This window comes from Oenanthe melanoleuca, unplaced genomic scaffold, assembly GCF_029582105.1.
Source record: "Oenanthe melanoleuca isolate GR-GAL-2019-014 unplaced genomic scaffold, OMel1.0 S001, whole genome shotgun sequence".
NCBI lineage: Eukaryota > Metazoa > Chordata > Aves > Passeriformes > Muscicapidae > Oenanthe > Oenanthe melanoleuca.
The window spans coordinates 4024980-4047546 of NW_026612650.1; the positions used below are offsets into that span (position 1 = coordinate 4024980).

Sequence of the window (22567 nt, forward strand, 5' to 3'; positions counted from 1 at the left end):
AATCTGCCAGGCCTCTCCGTACTTGTACTTGGACCATCGCCCCCCATACCAGAGGGGCTTTACCCGCTTGGCCTGCTTGATGGCAGTGCACGTGTCACAGTTATGGATAACTTGAGAGATGATGTCCATGGTTAAATCCAACCCTAGGTCTCGTGCCCACTTATAGGTGGCATCTCTGCCCTGATGACCTGAGGTATCGTGGGCCCATCGAGACAGGAAAAATTCTCCCTCGTGTTCCTAATCTAAGTCTACCTTTGACACCTCTATCTGTGCAGCCTGATCTACCTGCTTGTTGTGCCAGTGTTCTTCTTTAGCTCGACTCTTGGGAACATGGGCATCCACATGACGGACTTTCATGGGTATCTTCTCTACCCGAGTGGCAATGTCTTTCCACTCATCAGCAGCACAGATTATTTTCCCTCTAGGTTGCCAGTCAGTCTTTTTCCACCTTTTCAGCCAACCTTACAGAGCATTGGCTACCATCCATGAATCAGTGTAAAGGTAGAGTTTTGGCCACATCTCTCTTTCAGCAATGTCCAAAGCCAGCTGAACAGCTTTCAGTTCAGCAAGTTGACTTTATCTACCTTCTCCTTCGGTAGCTTGTGCGACCTGTCGTGTGGGGCTCCATACGGCTGCTTTCCACTTCCGGTTCATCCCCACAATGCAACAGGAACTGTCGGTGAAAAGGGCGTAGCATTTTTCATCTGCTGGCAGTTGGTTGCACGGTAGGGATTCTTCAGCCTGTGTCACTTGCTTCTGTTCCTCTTCATTGGCGAGACCAAAAACTTCACCTTCTGGACAGTTTGTTATTATCTCCAAAATCCCAGGGTGATTCAGTTTTCCAGTCCGGGCGTGCTATGTGATGAGGGCAATCCATTTGCTCCATGTAGCACTGGTGGCATGGTGGGTTGAGGGAACCTTTCCTTTGAACATCCACCCCAGCACTGGCAGTCGGGGTGCCAAGAGGAGTTGTGCTTCTGTGCCAATCACCTCTGAGGCAGCTTGAACTCCTTCATAGGCAGCCAGGATTTCCTTCTCTGTGGGAGTGTAGTTGGCTTTGGACCCTCTGTAACTTTGGCTCCAGAATCCCAGAGGTCGGCCTCGGGTCTCTCCAGGCACCTTCTGCCAAAGGCTCCAGGACAAGCCCGTGTTCCCAGCTGCAGAGTAAAGCACATTCCTCACCTGTGGTCCCATTCTGTCTGGCGCAAGGGCTACCACTTGAGCGATCTCCTGCTTGATCTGGGTGAAGGCTTGTTGCTGTTCAGGGCCCCAGTGGAAATCATTCTTCTTCTGGGTGACCAGGTAGAGAGAGTTCACAGTCTGGCTGTACTCAGGGATGTGCATTCTCCAAAAGCCTATGGCACCTAGGAAAGCTTGTGTTTCCTTCTCATTGGATGATGAAGACATCACAGTGATCTTAGTGATGACCTCATTGGGATTCTGATGCCGTCAATCTTGCCACTTCACTCCCAGGAACTGGAACTCTTGAGCAGGTCCTTTGACTTTGCTCTTCTTGATGGCCAAGGTGGCTCCCAGTAGAATCTGGATGATCTTCTTTCCTTTCTCAATATACCTCCATTGCTGTTTTCTCTCACACAATGATGTCATCGATGTACTGCAAATGTTCTGGAGCTTCACCCTTTTCCAGTGCAGCCTGGATCAGTCCATGGCAGATGGTGGGGCTGTGTTTCTACCTCTGGGGCAGTCAGTTCCACGTGTACTGCACGCCCCTCCAGGTGAAAGCAAACTGAGGCCTGCACTCTGCTGCCAGAGGAATGGAGAAAAATGCATTGGCAATGTCAATGGTGGCATACCACCTTGCTGCCTTGGACTTCAGCTTATACTGGAGTTCCAACATGTCCGGCACGGCAGCCCTCAGCGGTGGAGTCACTTCATTCAGTGCACAATAGTCCACAGTCAGTCTCCCTTCTCCATCAGATTTGTGCACAGGCCAGATGGGGCTGTTGAAGGGTGAATGGGTTTTGCTGACCACCCTTTGGCTCTCCAGCTCACGGATCATCTTGTGGATGGGGATCACAGCATCTCGATTTGTCCGGTACTGCCGGCGGCGCACTGTCAAGGTGGCAATTGGTACCTGTTGCTCTGTCACTTTCAGGAGTCCCTCTGCAGATGGGTTTTCTGACAGTCCAGGCAAGGTGCTCAACTGCTTAATGCTCTCTGCCACTACAGCATCTATTGCAAAAACCTACCTGAGTCCCTTTGGGTCTTTGTAGTAGCCGTTCCTGAGGAAGTCTATGCCTAGAATGCGTGGTGCCCCTGGGCCTGTTACAATTGGATGTTTTGGCCACCCCTTCCCTGTCAGGCTAATCTCAGCTTCCAGTAAAGTGTATTCCTGTGATCCCCCTGTCACCCCAACAATGGAAACAGGTTCCTTCCCCACATGTTCTGATGGTATTAGGGTGCATTGTGAACCAGTATCAACTAGCACTCTATGTTTCTGTGGCTTTGATGTGCCAGGCCATCAGATCTACACTGTCCAATAGACTCTGTCATCCCATGCCTCTCCCTGGCTAGAGGCAGGGCCCTTCTAGCCCTGGTTATTATTTCCTTCCTGGGCATACATAGTAGAGGTTCCTTCAAGTGGATCCCTTCTGTAATATCTTGCACCTTGGTTATGGGAGGTCGAGGCTACGATCACTTTAGTAGAACTTCTTTGGTTAGTGCTTCCCTCCCTGAGTTCATGCACCCATGCTGCCAGGACAGAAGTGGGTTTCCCATCCCATTTTCCCACATCTTCCCCATGGTCACACAGAAAGAACTACAGATCAGCTCGTGGGGTGTACCCTCTCTCCCTAGCTGGGGGGGGGTTGGGCTCTAACTTGGGGGCCTGTGACTCGCACTGGTGCCGCAGTGATCTTCCTCATCTCCTCCCTCATCTCCTCTTAGAGGCTCTTGACCACAGCAGAGACATGAGCCTGAATTGGGCCATTCATCATACTCTCAAAATTTTTGAGCTTGTTGGCAACAGAACCCACTGTCTCTCAGTGGTTATCAGCATTGATCATTGCAATGAAGGTGATATATTGAGATGGCCCCAGGTTTGCCAGATTCCACAGCATCTGCCCTGTGCACCTGACCTTGTCAGGGTCATTGTCATGCTGTCTGCCCCTCCCAAAGAGTACCTCTAATACTGCCACTTCTCTCAGCTGCTGGATCCCTTCCTCAAGGGTCTTCCAGCACATTCTACAGTGGTGCTCCTGCATTCTCTCTCTGTGGACAAACCTCTCTCTCACACTCATCAAAAGCCATTCCCAGAGGGGAAGGGGACCTGGCTCCCTTACAGATACCTGATCCACACCGGAGTCCTGGGTCAAGGGTCTCAAATTCCTGGCTTCAGTACCATCCAGTTGTATACCTGTTCCCATAACATCCCAGAGCGGGAGTCATCAAGTTGTAAAAGGCTCACGGCCCCGCCATACAACGTCTTTTCGCAGGTTACGGAAACTTTTCGAGAGGGACCCAGTGACGATCTCAACCTCTGGCTCCCCTGCTGGTTGTGAGGGCCCTCCTTGCTGATCCACATTATCTAGGTACTTTGTTTTCATTTTAGATTTTCTAGTTTTCACAGGGGCAACTGCTGCTGGCTGTGGCTGCCCCTGTGATCCAGCTGGAGCCTGGACAGATACAACATGTACGGGTTCCATTGCAGCACCATCAGACTCTCCCTCTTTAGGGCAGGGGGAGGGTTTCTCACCAGCTGGGGAAAAGTGCTCCTTCAACATCTGGCCTATCTCCTTCACTAGAACCCCCACCCACTCTGGGTGGTTCATTTCTGCAGTGGGTTGTGGAGCAGCATCCCTAGTTCTTGGGGCAGGGTCAGGCTCTGGGACAGTCCCTGGGTCTGGGTCAGGCTCTGGGGCAGCACCTCTGTTTCCTGGGGTAGGCATCAGGGTTGTTATCCAAGCCAATATTCCCTTGTTTCTGAATGCTAAGTAGAACAGGCCTATCAGCAACACCAGTCACTGTATAATAACATTGGCAATTAAAGCAGATCTGAAATCCTTGACAACTGGTGGGGTAGCCTCAAAAAACTGGGTGATGGGTTGGGAGAAAAATTCCCTTGCATTCATTGCCTCACAGTAAGTACCATTATTGACATAACCCCAGAGACACACAGGTAGAGTACAATAGCTCTGGATCCATGTGGACACTTTCCAGAAAAAATTAAAAAAACATGAATTCCTGACATAATCAACCCACAATGAAATGGATAAAAGCTACAGTAAGTTTGGTGAGGGGGCCCATATTCAAATAAGGGCTTGCAAATGGGAGAGAGATATCTGTGATCACATGAAGCCCAAGCCAGATTAAACTGGACAACATGTTGCAGCTCAAGAGCTGTTATTCCTGTCTTAACTCACCTCTCAATGCCCTCTGCCCCAAATTGGGCACCAAAATCTGTCCTAGTTTGAAGGACAGGTGTCTGCCAATAAATACAGAAGCTCCTCTTTGAAATAGAAAATTTAATTCTGCTCCCTCCCAAGTGTTATATTTCTTTGAATCAAGAACTCTAAGGCAGAGATAAGGGGGTAGGAATAACAGCTCTTGACTAATATCAATAGCAGTTATTAAAATTAACAACAAAACAGAACAAATAACTCAGTTCCAGTCCTTTCTTTAGCTGCTGACACACTCGGCCTGTGTCTGTTCCTGGTGATGGATGTAAGGAAAATTAATCCACAAACACCAGAGGTTTATGTCCAAAAAGGAGACAGAGGAGTCCTTTTTATTTATTCGAATAAAGGGAGAGGCCATGGGGCATTCCCCTGGGATGTCTCAAATTTTTGGAGGACGCAGCCTCCTTTTATCCTAATTTCCCAGCCGCTTTTCCCTCTCTCATTCCCCATTGCCTGAGGTACTTGAGAGGCACAGACTTCCCGGAACGCCTGACACCTGACATTCCCCTCTAATGTATAACCCTCCCTTTTAATTTTTAATTCTTGTAGAATTCATAGTTCCCCCCCACCCCCCCCCCCCCGTTGCTTCTTTCATCTCCTGTTACCCAATTTCATTTACCAGCAAACCAACAGTTTGTAAATGCAAATCTCTTTTTCCATTCATCAATCAGTGTAATCCCTCCCATTGTTTCTTTTATCTCTAGGTGCTAACTTTATCTACCAATAGATCTACAACTTATTTGTAAAGACAAATGTAACATTCCTCTCAATCCCTCCTTTTTTTATTTTTAGTAATTGTCTTTACAAACTTTAGCTATCATTGTCGAAATTTCTTGTTCTTGTGTCTTTTTTGGTTTTGCAATTATTTGCAATGACATCAATTTTTGTCCTTTTGTAGCCATCTGTGTGTCAGTAGGCATGGCTATAACCTGCATCCCCTTGATCACATGTTGAATAAGTTGTACTAAGCAAGGAATCAATCATGCATGGTAAAAAGATTAGAGTCGCTACAGCACATAAGAGGAAAAAAAGCAGTTGTTTAACCCACAGTCCACCAGGTAGCCACGAAAACATGTCCCATTCCCATCCTTTCTATGTTTGGACAGGTACATGAGCTAACTTTCTTATTCCTTTTGCTATTTGTTTCACCACTTTTCCATTGTCATCTATTTGCAAACAGCAATTTGAGTCATTTAATTTGCCACACACACCCCCTTCTTCTGCTAATAAATAGTCTAATACCATCCGGTGTTGGAATATTGCATTTCTCATCTGAGTAGATTGGTCAGCAAGAAGGTCAAGAGCTGTAGCTGTCTGGTTACTTACTATTTCAAAGAGAGCTTGTAACCTAATTATTCGATTTAAATTATAAATGGGTTCTCTGGCACCCGATATTAATTCATTAGGATTTTAAGTGGCTGGTCCATAGTGTTGTATGGTTTGTTTAGGTGGCCACTCATTATCACTCACTTTTGGGTGCTCCCCCAATCGACCCGCTTTTCCCTGATTAGATCATCATATACCTTGATTCCTAACTGGTTTCCCTGAACCTATGGTAGCAGAAAGAACAGAAGTCTGATATACCCCACATAACATATCCCCAACCAGTTTGGGGGTAACCTGTGATAGGCGTGTTGGCCACAAATCCAGTAATGCCCCTTTAAAGCCCAGGTCCCGTTGGCAAAGGGACCTTCCCAATTTTCATGATCTACTGGGGGGTCAAAATAGAGCTTGCTTCCTGGGCCTAGTGGTCCCCCAACAATAGTTGCCCCACCATAGGAATCATAGTATTTGCACTTCCATGCTCCCACATGAGGTTTCCAGCTGCAGTTACATCCCAGATCTGTTTTATTAGATTTGGACCAGAACCTGCTAAAAAGAGTTCGAGTTCCATTCCAGTGTTGCCGCTTCCACTGATAGTCACGAACAACATGTGTCCTACTTGTGGAATTATCTCGGGGGCAGCTTAAAAATAAGGAGTCAAAAAACTTATCCCTTCCCACTGCTTTACAGCCTTCCAAATCTTTCTGGTAATTATGGTAGGAACACTACCCAGCTACCATTTGAGAGCTTAACATGAGGTTGATTCCATCTGCCCTGATATCTGGAACAATCATAAGGAAGGCAGTTGGGGGTCTAACAATCTAAACCCAAAGATAAAGTCCAGTCACAAACATTTTTTCCCATGTATTTGCTTCCTGTTCTATTTAGACAATAAGTGCCTCTTTCAGAAGAATGAAGCTGCCATGGACTTCCTTCTTCATCCCAGAATCCTGTTCCATTATGGACCTCACTCAGGGTGCTAACCCACCATTTAGGTTCGACTGGGCTGGCCACCCATGGCCAGTTTTCAGATCCCCCTGGCACCCCACAGACCCAGCAATTGCTAAGGTTAAAGGTTTTTGCTACTTCTTCTCCTAAAGTTAAAAACTTATTTTCCCATTTCTGGCCCCACCCTAACTGACAGTAGAAAGGTAAGATCATTAAGAGAAACATTCTAATGGTGTTATGTAATTCCCCAAACTAATTTTGACTTTCACGTTGTTTTCTGCACCTGTGGTGAGTGAAGGCACAGAAACAGCTTAACATAAAGACAAAAGTGACAGCAAAGGACTGGCCCCCCAGCCAGACTGGAGATCCGAGAGCAGGGATGCCCACACTAACTATTTCAGCAGGCAGTCCGTGGGTGGGCACACGAGGCTTCCCTCGATGTCGACACACTTGATACTGCTCCAGTCCGCCCCTGCGGAGTGTCAGTCGTGGCTTCCTGTCCCTCATCTCCAGATGAGATGTCCAAATCTCTGGGGCCTCAGAGACCTTGACCCGAGTGTGATGGGTCCACCCGTGTTCAGCTGTCTTGACGGCTGTTTCTGTGGTCAGCAACACCTGGAACGGTCCACGCCACTTCACCACCAGCGGTGCTTCTTTATACTCCTTAACTAGGATCCAATCTCCTGGCTGGATGTTGTGAACAGCAAAGTCCAAAGGCAGGGTCTGTGCTAGCTGAGCCTCCTGTCAAAGAGATTTCACAAGAGACAGTACCCGAGACACATAATGTTTCAAATACACATCACTTATCTCTACCCCCTCACTAGGCTGAGAGTTGCAAGGGTAAGGAATTCCAAACATTAATTCAAAGGGAGATAATTGAATATCTTCCCTGGGTCTGGCCCTTATTCTTGCCAAAGCCAGGGGCAGGAGCCGTACCCACGGCATCTTGGTTTCTATCACCAGCTTCAGAAGGTGTTTCTTTATTTCTCCATTCATTCTTTCAACCCGACCCGAACTCTGGGGGTGCCAGGGGGTATGCAGGTTCCATTGTATCCCTAAAGCAGCCCTAGCTCCTTGAAGAATTTTTCCTGTAAAATGAGTTCCCCCATCTGAGTCTATTGCTTCCACAATTCCATATCTTGGAATTATTTGTTCCAAAAATACTTTAACTACTGATCCTGTAGTTGCTGAAACAGTAGGGAATGCTTCTGGCCACCCTGTTAATTGACATACTATTACCAGAAGATATTTAAACCTTGCCACTCGGGGCATCTCAGTAAAATCTACCTGACATCTCTGGAAGGGACGCACAGCCCAAGGCCTCCCTCCCCTGGCAAGTTTCTTTGTATCTTTGTTATTGGTTTTAGCACAAGTCAAACAACCCTCAATAGCTCGTTTTGCCAAGCTAAAAAGACCCACAGCAGCATACATTTTTAGGAAGGCTTCTGCCAACCCTCGAGAGCCCCAATGACTCCCTTCATGAAGTTGTTTTAACAATTGCAAGGCCAGAGCTTTTGGGATCCACTGCCTCCCATCCCTTGTAAACCAATTATTTCCTCTTTCTTCTGCCCCACTTTTTTTAATTATCTCGAGTTCTTCTGGTGGGAAAGACAGTTTCTCTGGCAGCGGTGCAGTTACTGGGAGTAAGGGGAGGATCTTAAGAGATTTCTGGCAACAATGCAGCTTTCCGGGCTTCTTCATCAGCCAGTCGGTTTCCTAATGCCTCCTCTGAGTACCCTGCCTGATGCCCCTTAATGTGGATTATTGCCACCCTTTGTGGTAAATTCACCACCTCTAATAGGCAAGAGACTAAGTTCTCATGGGCTAACGTCTTTCCCCTACAATTTCATAAACCTCGTTCTTCCCACAGTTTCCCAAATGCATGTAGCACCCCATATGCATATTTAGAATCAGTAAAAACATTCACTGTCTTATCCCGGTATAACTCACAGGCTCTGATCAGTGCATACAGCTCAGCTGTCTGGGCTGACCAGGTGGGCAGTAACCTCCCCCCTTCCTTTAATTGTTTCCCATTCACGATAGAGTATCCTGTAAAATGCTTCCCATTTATCACTCTTGACGACCCATCAATGAACACATTCTCTCCCTCAGGCCAGGGAGTATCTCTCAAATTTTTCCTAGCTCTAGTCTGGAGATCTACAACCTGGATACAATCATGGCTTTCCTCCTGTCTCCCCCTTTCTACGGGGCCATTTAAACAGGAGGCTGGATTAAAATTCTCCCCATTTTTAACTTCTAAATCTTTCTGTTCCATTAAACAAGATTCATACTGTAATAATCGAGCGCTCGTCATCCACTTAGAGGCTCTCTCAGTTAACAAAGCTTTAATCTGATGTGAAACCTTTATGATCAGATACCCTCCCCTTGTCAGCTTTCCTGCCTCAGCCACCATCAGGGCTGTGGCTGCACAGTTCTACAGACAATGGGACCAGCCTCTGGACACTGGGTCTAACAATTTAGGGAAATAGGTGACAGGTCTTCATGTTCTTGTACCAAAATTCCTTTAGCATGTCCCAGTTTAACATCCACATGTAGTTGAAATTCTTTTTCTGCATCTGGAAGACCTAAGACTGGGGCATTAACTAATTTGTCTTTTAATTTTCTGAAGCTTTGCTCTCCTTCCGGTGTCCATACCACGACATTAGGACTGTTTTGAGTTAAGGAGTTATATAAAGGTCTAGCTATGATAGAAAAATCCTCGATCCAGGATCTACAGTACCCAACAAACCCTAAAAATTGCCGTAGCTCCTTTTTAGTTTGGGGTAATGGTATTTGCAAAATCCCTTTTATTCTTTCTGGATCAATACACCGTACCCCTCAGTCAGAATGTGTCCCAAATATTTGACCTTTTTTTCTACTAACTGAGCTTTCTTTTTGGACACTCTAAGTCCCTTTTTTGCAAGGAAATATTAAGCAGTTTTACAGTAGCCTCATCAACCACCTTTTCCTGCTCCCCCGATAACAGCAAATCATCTACATATTGCAACAGCTTAATTCCTGAGGGTGGAGTAAACTCTCTTAATATTTTCTGCAAAGCTTGTCCAAACAAAACCGGTGACTCTGTATACCCCTGGGGAAGGACTGTCCACGTCAACTGTTGTTTTATCATCTTCCCTCCTTCCTCCTGTTCCCATTCAAAGGCAAAATACAGTTTACTATCTTCCGTAATCGGACACCCCCAGAAAGCATCCTTCAAATCCAGTACAGAATAATACCGACGTGAAGAAGGGATCTGATTTAGGATTGTATATGGATCCGGAACTGTGGGATGCCTTGGTTTGACAATTTCAGTTATTATTCTTAAATCCTGCACTATTCTGTATGTTCCATCTGGTTTCTTAACCGGCAGGATAGGGGTATTATAAGGAGACATACATGGCTCCAACAGACCTGGCTTTTAGCAGGGACTCAATAACAAGCTGTAACCCCTTCTTTCCCTCCCTTGAAAGAGGATATTGCTTTTTAGATACCACTTGTCCTGGTTGTTTTAAAGTAATTTGGAGAGGTTCTATATCTAGTTTTCCATATTTCCCTGGGGCTGCCCACACTTCTGGATTTATTTAGGTATAAGCCTTCACAGATATTTTACACAAAGATACTACAGTTTTGGACTCCGTGTCACTTCTTACAATACTAATTTGCATTCCCTTTCTAGCCATCAGATCTCTTCCCAGTAAATTACAATCACAATTAGGAACAAACAGGAATTCATGCAGTTCAAACCTGTCCCCCACATCGATTAACAGTGGTTGAATAAAATACACTCGCTCATCCTTTCCACTCACTCCTTGAATAACCACAGATCTTTTTGACAATTTCCCCCCCCCAGGTATAAAATTTAAGGTGGATCGGGAGGCCCCTGTGTCTACCAAAAAACACACCTCCTCTCGATCCGGACCCACCTTAAAAGTTATCAAGGGCTCCTGAGTAGTGGGTCCTTGATATAATAGGAGCCCCTGACACCCCTAACAATCCATTTCCATTATCCTCTGGACTTCCTCTTCCTGAGGGTCCAGCTGTTTCTGCGGACACTCATTTTTCCAATGCCCTTCTGCCCTGCAGATTGCACACTGGTTTCTCCCCAGCCGCGATTTGGGTTGGCTTTCCCCTGCCGAAGAGGGGATGCCTCTGCCACTTCCCTGGCCGACCCCGTCCCCTCTGTTCTGGGGGACTCCTTGGACCCTGCAGTTTATTCCTCCGGGGCTGCAAAAACTCTGCCATCATCTTTGCTTTAGCCTTTGCCTTTTCCTCATCCCTTCTTACATATATCTGCTGTGCTTTTCTAACCAATTCTTCCAGAGGCTTATTTTGCCACTCTTCATCTTTTTGTACTCCTTTCCTTATATCAGGCCAAGCCTTAGTAACAAATTGCACTTTCAGCAATGTGTCAAAGGCTGGCGCCTCAGGATCCATCCCCCCATGTTTCCTCAAGGCATCCATAATCCTCTCCAACCAATGAGAGGGACTTTCCTCTTTCTCCTGTTCTAATGACATAGCCTTAGCTACGTTGTTAGCTTTGGGAGCAGCTGACTTGATTGCCCTAATCAGATAAGCACGGTAATCATGGAGGTGAGCCAGACTAGCCCGGTTATTTGGGTCCCACTGGGGGTCCGCCTGGGGGATGGCATCATCCACCGTAGGTGCGTTGGGTCCAGCCCCCCCTGCTGCATGTGGATGTTCATCCTCCCACAGCTGCCGAGCTTTCTGCAAAATCATTCGTTTCTCTGATGACCCAAACAAAATTCCCAAAAGAAAATCCCAATCCTTCCATGTATAATCTGCATTTCCCAAATATTCCTTTATCTTTTCCCCCACCCCTATGGGATCATGTAAATGTGGGGGTAATTCTTTTTTCAACCATCTTATATCCTGGGTGGTACAATCACAAACCCAAATCCTCCTCCTTGACCCCCCAAAGGAACTTGACGGAGTGGCATCTGGTGTACCCCTGTCTCTTGGGGGGTTTCTGATGCCCTAAATTGAGTTCCTCTTCTAGTTCTAGGGGGTGATACCACATGCTGCTCCCCTCCCCCTGCAACATCGTTATTCTCAGGTGGGGCTGTAGGAATAATATTTCCGTGATTCCTTTGCTCTGGAAGTTGAGGGTACAGGTGACCTGCAGCTGGCCCTGGGTCAGCTGGCAACACTGGAGGACAAGGTGGGGGAAGGTGCTGAAAAACATCCCAATCCTCCCCATTTTCGTCCTCCTCCCCTTTTTCTTCTTCTCCATTTCTTTTTCTTAATACATAGATTTCTCCTTTTGCTTGTCTAACCTATATTAATCCACATTCCCTTTCAATCCACCATTTCCAATTCTCCTCTAAATACCTCCACAGAATACGACACAAATGAATTTTATCTGATCCATAACATGGCCACAAATGCCCCTTTTCCAACTTATACTCCGGCTACACAAAATAACAATATTTTTACCATTATTTCCCTAGTTACTTCTGGGTGAATATACAATCTGTCCCAAGACCTCAGCATTCTCCCCAAGGGACTCTCTGGGGGTATTATGGGATCGTTTTTGCCACGGCCCTTTCCCGGCTTCACCCTTCCAACCCTCCATGGGTTCCCCGTTTCGCCTGTGCACCCCTCCATGTGTGCCCTCCCAGGTGTACCTGTGCTGCCCTCCGTGGGCGCCCTCCCAGGTTTGCTCTCTGAGGATTCCATTTTACTCACCGGTGAGATTTTCAGTGGTCCTTCCCTGCGGACTCTTCACGGACCCCTGGTCCGCCACTCCTCTGTCTCCTGGACAATCTCGGGAACCCAATCGATCGCCCGGTGCCAGCCGGCACCCAGGGGAGCTGATCACCGAAACTGGGTGAGGCGCGCCTTCAGCTCCACCGCTGCCTGCCACCCCGGATGATGGAAATATCCCGGACACGAGCCCCCAAATTGTAAGGAAAATTAATCCACAAACACCAGAGGTTTATGTCCAAAAAGGAGACAGAGGAGTCCTTTTTATTTATTCGAATAAAGGGAGAGGCCATGGGGCATTCCCCTGGGATGTCTCCAATTTTTGGAGGACACAGCCTCCCTTTTTATCCTAATTTCCCAGCCGCTTTTCCCCCCTCTCTTTCCCCATTGGCTGAGGTACTTGAGAGGCACAGACTTCCCGGAACGCCCGACACCTGACATTCCCCTCTAATGTATAACCCTTCCTTTTAATTTTTAATTCTTGTAGAATTCATAGTTCCCCCCCCCCACACACACCCCGTTGCTTCTTTCATCTCCTGTTACCCAATTTCATTTACCAGCAAACCTACAGTTTGTTTGTAAATGCAAATCTCTTTTTCCATTCATCAATCAGTGTAATCCCTCCCATTGTTTCGTTTATCTCTAGGTGGTAACTTTATCCACCAACAGATCTACAACTTATTTGTAAAGACAAATGTAACATTCCTCTCATGGAAAACGTGGCAGAGCCCGCACAGCTGCAGAGAGCAGGCGGGAGTGGGGGGGCTGGGGTGGTGTCAGCGGCCACGCTGTGCCTCAGGTGGGAGCAGGCTGGAGGGGACAACTCCTCGATCACTGTTTGTGTCCTGGTGGTCATCTGAGTCCTCAGAGGTACAAGGCTGGAGCAGAGTAGATGCAGGAGCAGTTGATGGCAGAGCATCTGGCTCCCCTGCGTTCCGACCACGTGCGCTGTAGACGGGGGTCCTCCTCCTCCGAGCTCACTGGATGCATGAGTAGCCCCCGCCCCCGGAAGCCCGCACCCCCTACCCCTTTGTCTAGAGTCATCAAAAGAGCATGGGAGTAACCCGGCAGGCTCCATTAGCACGATAATGAAAAAAATTCTTTAACCTGAGAAAGGAAAAGAACAAAAACCCAACCCCCAACACTGAGTTTATGGAGTTGCTTCAGCCCTCCCTTCGCCTCTCCCCGCTGGTGGGATCTCATTGGTTGTGGTTCGGTTCCTCCCCTCCGCTCTGCCCGAGTTTAAAATTACCTGCCATGCCTTTATTCTCTCTCTCTTCTCTGGATTTGTTCGGTAATAAACTGCTGGACTCTATCCCAGGAAGGGAAGCCTCCTTTATCTTTCACCTTTTGTCCATGTGGGTTTTACTCTCTCCTCTGGTCCAGAGCTAGCCAGAGGGACCTGAGGGAAGAGAAATACCCACAGGCAGGGATAGGGTGAAAGGGATTTTGGGAAGAACAAACACAGGGGAGGGGCTCAGCCATGTGGCATCCACTGTCTTGTGTCTCTCTGGGGCCATTCTGAATGACAAGGGAGGACTCAGTGAAAACTTGGGAATCTCCTTTGGGAGCATCAACTTCAACTGGAGGATTAACAACCGGGAAAGAAAGGTTTAGGGAAAGGTCCTTGACAGCCTGGCCATCACTATCAAGGCAAGGGTATCAAGAAGTCTGTGGGAGGCCAGGGAGTTGGTGGCTCTCCTGCACTGCATTGCAGATTGCCTGGCACAGACTTTCTGGTGCAGGGGACAAAGGTTTTGTATCAGGGGACAGGGCAGCTGGGGGGTTAGTTTGAGCTTTTCCTCCACTTTCCTCAACTAGCACCGATCAAATTAGCACAAATAATGATAAGAATTCAGCAACTCAGGCATCCCTTTTATTTGTTAACTGTCAATTTGCTTCCAGCTGTATCTCAAAAAGCAATGGTTGGTATTTCCTCAGGGGATACCCTTGGAAAGCAGAGGAAAAGCCATTGAACAAACTGTTTAAACAACCACTTTGAAAACTTTCTTTTCCCTCCCTCCAAGTACCCACAATTAGAAAATAAGTCCCCCTCTGCTGTGCTGACAGTTTAGCACCCATATTCCCTGATCTTAAGCTATGTTGGCACAACAAAATTCCACTCTCTGCTGCAGTAATAACAAACAACAACTAAAGAGAAGGGTCCAGGGCCAGTTTTAGTTTCAGGGAAGGGGAGCTGTCTCCACAGCTAACTATTGTAGCCTGCAGGTTCGTGGGCCCCCCTCCACCCCCGGGGGCCAATGAACTCTTCCCTCTATTTGGAGCACCCTCAGCCTAACTTGGGGGGTATTCACCCTCCTTTTTTTGGTCCACTGGACAGGGGCTGCAGCAAAAATCCTCCTTCAGGGAAGTATTCCTCAGGTACTAGAGGCTATCACTTCCTCCCCAAAACAAGCTGCTGGAGAAAACTTTCCAGTCAGCTGCACTCAGAGGCAGCTGATGGCCAGAACTTATCTGGATTAAAACCCATAGTTCATCCATGGGATCTGCTCACGGGGCCTCACGTTGGGCACCAACTGACCCAACCGCCAGAGCTGAACTCACTTTGCCACTATAGTCCTGTGCCTAGAGTGTGTCACACTCCCAGAACAGGAGGCCTTGGATGTGGCTCAAGCTATTGCTCCATGGCCTTTTGGCTGTCAGATTGCGTTTGAAGCAGGCAAGAAGGAGGGGAAGGTCTTTTGTATAGGATAAAAATGATTTATTACTCTGGGGAAATTGCAGGGCAAAAGACAAAAATTGCAAAGGTGCAATAACTTAAATATGGGAGAGGTTCAAGGGGAAGCTACAAATTCTTAGCAAACTGGAGAAATTCTGGGGAGGGGTAAAAGGTAGGGTTCACAAAGGCACTGTCCAATGAGGGAGGTAGAGGGGAAAACTGGGTCACATGGACTAATGAGACCCGGAGTTTTAGGTGATTTCCAAAGGGGAATTCCAAGCAGGGGATTGGCTCAAAGCAGGATTGACAGGTAATTCAGGACAGACTGACACGGTGGGTGGCAGGGTATAATTTTGGATTAAACCAACCAAATTTAACTTGGGTAATAACAGAACATGCCATTAACAAGAAGCACACTGCAACACGTGTCTGTGCAAGCTGAGGATCCATATGCTTAGGAGGGAAAGGAGAACCTTTTTTGGAGGGGTTTCCACCTCACTGTCTCCAAGGTCTAGATCTTTGCCCCAGTTCATCAGCATTTGGCAACAAGAAATCAAAATCCTGGAATCCCTGATGTTAGATGTAGTGGTTTTGGTTTGTGCATTTGAAATTTTTTTGTTGTGAGATATAGGAGGAAGACAAAAAACAGCTTTAACTTTAAAGGGTATAAAGAGAAATTTTATGACTAGAAACAATAAGAAAAAAAAAAAGTAGAATAAAACTTTAGACGACTTTTTAATATGAAAAACAAATGAAATACAAAAAACAACTCAGTTTACCATCTTTAAAACAGTTTTTTACTAATTTACTTGAAAGAGGAGACCTTTTTCAGTCTATGAAGACTTCTGTACAAGAAAGTTTTCTTTTGGTTTTGATGTTACAGTGATTAGCTGCCTGGGAGAATGGAAATCTGATTACAATCTAAAAATCCTTTTTTCAAAGTAACAGTTTTCCTCATAACTTTTACTGAGGACTATATTAACTTATGAGGGACACTTTGAGAATTATATCAGTTTAAACAAAAACTTATTTTATTTTTGAGAACAGAGGGTTTTTTCCTTTTCTTTTTTGGGGGGAAACAACTGTGGCTTTTTTATGATATAAACTTAGGGGATTACACCAATTTTAACATTTGTTTCATATTAACGCTTTTGTTTATATTTACAGTTAGAACAGTGATATTCATTTCAGAATATTTTTATATGTTATAGGGAAACAAGGTTTTTTTCTCCATAGTTTAAAAAAAAGAGAAATTTTAGTTCATGACTTTTATCCTTTATTTATGATTTGAGTTTTCTTTTTGTTTGATTTCAGTGTTTTTAATTGTTTCTGTGTGGATTACTATTTAGTTTTTTGTTTTTTGTTGTGTTTTGGTTTTTTCGGTTTTGTTTTTGGTTTGGTTTGATTTTTTTTTCTTTAATTTTTTTATTTCAGAGAGAGAATAAAGTATTTGTAAAGCTTTATTCTGGGCATTGTAAGAGCTAATACCTTACCATACCAGCAGAGGGTTTTGTGATGTTTTCCAAGTGGGGCAGTCAGAGTTATTTACAATAAAGAGTCTTTCAATGCCACGCTGGGGGCTGGGTGAGGACTGCAGGGTTTAGTCAGAGAAGCAGTGATGAGTTTCTGGTTTCATGGCTGTTCTCCGGCACCCGCTGCACTCAATTCCAGCCCCAGGCCACGGGTTCTTCCTCCACCCTGCCCAGCAGACAAGGCTGTGGGGGCCTTGCCAGAATGGGGCTCAGCTGTTTTTCCCCCAGGCCGCAGGGGCAGCAGGGCAGGCCCGGCCGTTCGGAGCCGCTCCGGGCTGGGGCAGGGCAGGGTTCTGCCGAGCCGCGGCCGTGCCAGGGGGCAGAGATGTCAGCAACGGGCCTTTCCTTTCCTTTCCCTGGATATCGGGGTCCCTGCTTGAAAACGGGGCCCGGCAGCTTCCTGAGCTCTGAGTCAGAGCCCGCCTGCCCCTGCCCGGCCCGGGCCGCGTGGAGGGGACCTGGGCTGGTGTTACTTTGTGAGTGGTTGGAAGGGAAAGAGAACTTTTGTCTCTTTTGTCTTTACATGCGTGTTTCACAAAGAGGCATAGACTTGCTTATTGCTGTAACAATGTGTCAATATTAAAATCCGACACTGACTGGCTCTTGTCAGATACAAGGAAGACAGCCCAGGTCTTAGCAGACAAAAAATTTCAGGAAATCTTTACAAACCACCACATAGAAAAAGACCTGCAAGACCATTAAGTACACCTGGATGCCACCAGAAGCTAGGATTGAATATAGAAGATTTCCTGGGGTTGAAAGTCAACAAATCTACTCTCCCCAAGGGATTCCCAACGTCCGTTTGTGTCCCAGTGGGCATTCCTGCCCTTGCGTCCATCCAGGTGCCCACAGAGAGACAGGATGATGCAGAGCCCCCAGCCAGGTGTCCTTCCAACACAGATCACCAGGGTCACGGATCAACAGAGCTCTGCCCAACGGGGGTCACTGGGGATCATCTAACACCAATCCTCCCATGGGGGATGGAGCTGGAGCAGAGCACGAAGCTCTTCCCACACTCAGGGCACTCACAGGGCCTCCCTTAGTGGTGGCTCTGTTGGTGTTGGGTCAAGTGAGAGCTCCTCTTCCCACACTCAGGACACTCGTAGGGCCTCTGCCCAGTGTGGATGCACCATGGGCAGTGAGGGTGGAGTTTTGCTTGAAACCCTTCCCGCAGTTGGGGCAGCGGAAGGGCCTCTCATCTGTGTGAATCTGCTCATGTTTGAGGCAATTAGAGATGATCTGAAACTTCTTCCCACATTCACAACACTCGTAGGGCAGTGTGGATGCGCTGATGTTTTCTCAGATTTGAGATGTCCGCAAAGCTCTTCCCCCATTCCAAGCAGGCGTAGGGCCGTTCCCCCATGTGGATCAACTGGTGCGCATCAGATCAGATACTGTGCTCTTGATATTGTGCTCAGATATTGAACTCTTCCCACATTCCCCACACTTGTAGGGCTTTTCCCCAGTGTGGATCCTGTGGTGCTGGATCAGCCTGCAGCTGTAGCTGAAACTCCTCCACATTCCAAGCACCTGTGGGGCTTCTCCCCTCCATGAGGCTTCTCCACCAGCTCTGAGCTCTGCCTGGATCTCTGGCCGCCTTCCCAGCTCAAGAAGAGTCTTTCCTCTTTGCAGCTCCCTGGGCTGGGTGTGCAGCCCCTCCTTGTAAGAGGTCTCTGGGACTCTTCCTCCTCCTCCATCTGCCAACTCCTTAGGAATGACAAACCTTATTTGGGGAAAAAACAAGAGTAGAGAGTCTTGGGCTGGGAGTTCCTCCTTGCCCAAGTTCATCTCAGCAAATCACTGGACATCTTGTGCCTGCAAGTAGATCCTAACCACCAAGGCCACAATTGAAAATCCTCTAGATGTTCAACACATAAATCAAAACAGAAAAAATTCAGCAAAAATCAGCAACCCCTCCCCCCCTCACAAAATAAAAAGATTCAGACCCTGCAAAAACCCAAAGCACAAACCTTCTTCTAAATAAATCTCCAAAACACCAAGATTCATCCCTGTGAAAATCGTGGATACCCCTCCCCTGTCACCTGCTCCATGTGGGCAGGGCAACACTCCAGGGGCTGGGGGAGAGGCTGAAGATACAGGGAGGGGTGGAACCTTGTGCTGCTTCCCATTTCTGCTCCTCCTCCTCCTGTGTCCCTACTCTTCCTCATACTCCTCTTCCTCCTACTATTCTAACTCTTCCTCCTGCACAATTCCATGTTCTCCTCCCACGTGCATCGTTTGACCATTTTGTTCTTCAACCCTGCTTCTCCTTCCCTCCTCCTGCTGCCCCCAGGCCCAGCACCCACTGCCGGCTCCCTCTTCCCCCCACACCCACAGCATCCCAGCGCAGGGGCAGGGATGGAGCTGGGGCAGCTCGGGCTGGGGCAGAGCTGGGCTCTCGGCCGCTCCCGCCCGCACTCGGTCCCCACTGCAGCCGCTCCCGCCACGACAGCGCGGGGGGGCCCGGCCTTGGCGCTGCCCCCTCCCACCTCCCCAAATTCCTCTCGCGGGGGGCGCTGGGGCCCGGGGAGGTGCAGGTGGGGTCCTACTGGGAGCTGCGGCCTGAACCCCCATGGAAGGAAGAACAGGAAAGTGTCTTTACAAACAGATGCTGGGAATCCGCTTGGAGATAGGGCCAGGGATGTGTACATAAGTGACAGTAGAAGCCATCAGGTTATTAATTGACCACACAGACTGCTGCTCAGCCAAGGTCCTGCTAAATTAATGAACTTCTAGGAAAAGTACAAAGACCTAACAAAGCCATGAATATCATTAGCTATACAAAAGTGGGGTGCACATTAAGGGAGAGTTACAGTGGGTGCATTGGGAAGTCTCTAACCCTCAAGTATTTCAGCCAAGTGGAAGAAGCCTCTGGGAAATGGCTGAATGTTAAGGCTAAAAAACATCTTTCAGTAATTGGGAAAAAAAATGCAAATAGAAGGGAAAAAGGTTAAATATTTGGGACATATATTGACTGAAGGTGTGTGCTGTACTGACGCAGAGAAGGACCAGAAAATCTCAGAAGTTACGTTACCCAGCAATAAAATGGAGCTAGGACAATTCTGAGAACTAATAAGTAATTGCAGGACTCGGATTGAGGATTCTGTGTTCGAGACAGAACATTGTAGGACTTTTTAAACCCAGACAGCCTCAATATTGTGGTATGGATTCAAGAAACAGCAAAACTTGCGAAAATTAAATAAAACCAAAATGATTAGTGCTCCAGCCATGGCTCTTCCAGACTGAGAAAAGAAATTTTAATTGTATGTGTGTTATACTACATATTATATTATTGGCTTTTGGCAAATATTAAAATGAAAGCTATATGTATAATGTTGGAACACTTGCTGCATTATTAGAGTTTATTTTAGTTTTGCTTTTAACAAAACTTATAAATAGTACTGTGATAAATCTATTTTTCTTGGACTATAACTTGGCGAGGTAAAAAGTTTTGTTCATGTAACTAACTCCGAGAATGGTAGAAAAGATAATGAGGAAATTTTTCACATTCTTGGACTATGGGACTCCAGACCTCCAGGGAAGGAAAATATGATGATTTGCAGGTTGGGGGGGAGTATGTTTGAACAATGCATGAAAGATCAATTAATATGCAAGAGGTTGATGCATTAAGGAAGTGCTTTCTGAGTTAGGTTGTGCTCTTGGCTGAAGGCCAAGTACCCTGTGAATATAACCTTTTGCTTTATTGTTTGTCTCTTAAACCTTTAAAAACTTACCAGGAAAGTCAAGCTCGCTTTTTAAAAATGTGGATGTTACACGAGGCCATTCCAAAGGAATTCTTGTGCTAAAATGTTTAACCCAGTGGCCAGAGTGGCCTCAGTGTCTGCAGACTTGTACAGCCACAGCTTTAATGGGACCTGAGGCCCAAAAACTGATGGCAGGAGGATCTCCTGTTGTTCAAGTCTGGCGCCAAGTTAAAGCTTTGATAACCAAAAGAGACTCTACATGGATGAGCAGTGCTCAGTTATTACAGAATGAAACTTGTTCAGTGGCACAAGGGGATTTAGAATTGAGGACAGGAGAAGGGTTTAAGCCACCCTCCTGTTTAAACAGCCTGCACAGGGGCAGGGAACAAACCCATGGCTGCATTCAAATGACAGAGCTCCAGAGCCAGGCTGGGAGAGATTGATGAGACATTGCCTGGCCTGAGGGACAAAATGTGTTTATGAATGGGTCTGCAAGGGCAGAAGAAGAGAGAAGAGTTCCAAGACACACTCTGATTAAGGAAAGGGAATTATACCAAGCACAGGTTACTGCCTGCATGGTCAGCTCAACCGGCAGAGCTGTGTGTGCTTGGAAGAGCCTGGCACTGAAATGCCCTGAGCAGGAAGGCTCAAATATCTTCTGCTGACAGCATGGCAGCTAACAGGGTGGTAAAAGCAATTCTGACTTCTTCAGCAATCACTGGATCACTTATAAGGTATTTCAAAAACAAGTATTTCCAAGATAAGGGAGTGTGGAAGCAACAGACTCAGTAGGGAACTCATTTTACAGGAAAGATCCTTCAGGCGGTTATGGCTGCTTTAGGAATACAATAGGACCTCCACAAGCCCTGGCACCCCCAGAGCTCATGTCAGGTAGAAAGAACGAATGTGGGAATAAAGAAATTCCTTTGGGAGCCGGTGATAGAAATAAAGATGCCACGGGTACGGCTTTTGCCATTGGCCTTGGCAAGAATAAGAGCCAGACCCTGGGCAGATATTCAATTATCTCCCTTGGAACTGGTGTTTGCAATTCCTTATCCTGGAAATTCTACATCTGCTGGGGGTGGAGATAAGGGTTGTATATTTCAAACATTCTGTGGCCACAGTTCTGTCTCCTGTGAAGTCTCTCCCCCAGGAAGCTGGGCTGGCACAGAGCCTGCCTTGGCACTTTGCTCTTCCCAACATCCAACCAGGACATCGGGTCCTGCCTGAGGAGAGCAAAGAAGCACCACTGGTGGCCAAATGCCATGTCCATCCCAAGTGTCCCTGAGCACAGAAACAGCCCCAGCACAGCTCAGCACAGGGGGACCCCTCACCCTGGGCTCAGGGGCTCTCAAGCCCCGCAGATTTGCACTTCCCGGCTGCAGCACCAGCATGGGAGGCCCCACTGAGCCTGCACTGAAGGCAACGCATCAGCAGCCAGGGCTCCACAGCGGGGGAAGCCCCTGGGCCTGCCCACACATCCTCTGCTCAAATCCTCTGCCTGGGCACCTTCCTTTGGCATCTCCAGCCACTGGGGCCAATCCTTGCTGCCATTGCTGCAGCTTCGCTGCTTTCTGTGCCTGCACTGCCACAGCTGCTGGGGAACACAACGGCACAATTCCACTCTGGCTCTCAATCACACACATTGGGCTGGGGGGGATTAGAATATAATGAAAAAACAGGGCTGGTGCTGGAAAATATACTTAGTTTAAATTTTTAAAAATTTTCTTTCCCTACTCAGGCCTTGTTTGCCTTTGTCTTGGGGAATGAAATCTTAAAGGGCTTTTAAGGGGTGTTACACCACTCAACAGAGATGAGTTTAACATCTCAATTGACTGGGAATAGCCCAAAAGATATCCATCAACAGAACATCATCGACCATCAGCAAACATCAAGGAACAGCCACACCAGACCCTGCCCCTAGTGTAGTTGTCTACATCTGGTTTAGATTAGCATGAGAAGGAAATACAGGAGTTGGGACCTAATTAACATCAGAGAATAAAGCTGGATGAAATAGGAAATCAAATAGTAAGAACTACACAACTTCAAATTAATGAATATTAAACCAACGGATTTCAATGGTTTCAGACAATATAATATTTATGAAAAATCTAGTAAAATACATGCCAGGGAATTATTTTCTCTGCACACCTGGGCTATATGTGGATGAAATGATTTCTGTTGCACATCCAGGCCAGAATCAAGTAATGCTTTGACTCTCTAACACTAAAGATATCA

General features: G+C 46.9%; 2 protein-coding genes across 2 annotated transcripts in view; one reads left to right on the forward strand and one right to left on the reverse strand.

Annotated features, from left to right (window-relative positions):
• LOC130266173 (zinc finger protein 3-like) overlaps window positions 1–22567 on the reverse strand; it is a 164538-nt gene that overhangs the window by 85093 nt on the left and 56878 nt on the right. The gene's annotated exons all lie outside the window — the stretch shown is intronic.
• LOC130266179 (zinc finger protein 892-like) overlaps window positions 1–22567 on the forward strand; it is a 70622-nt gene that overhangs the window by 41194 nt on the left and 6861 nt on the right. The gene's annotated exons all lie outside the window — the stretch shown is intronic.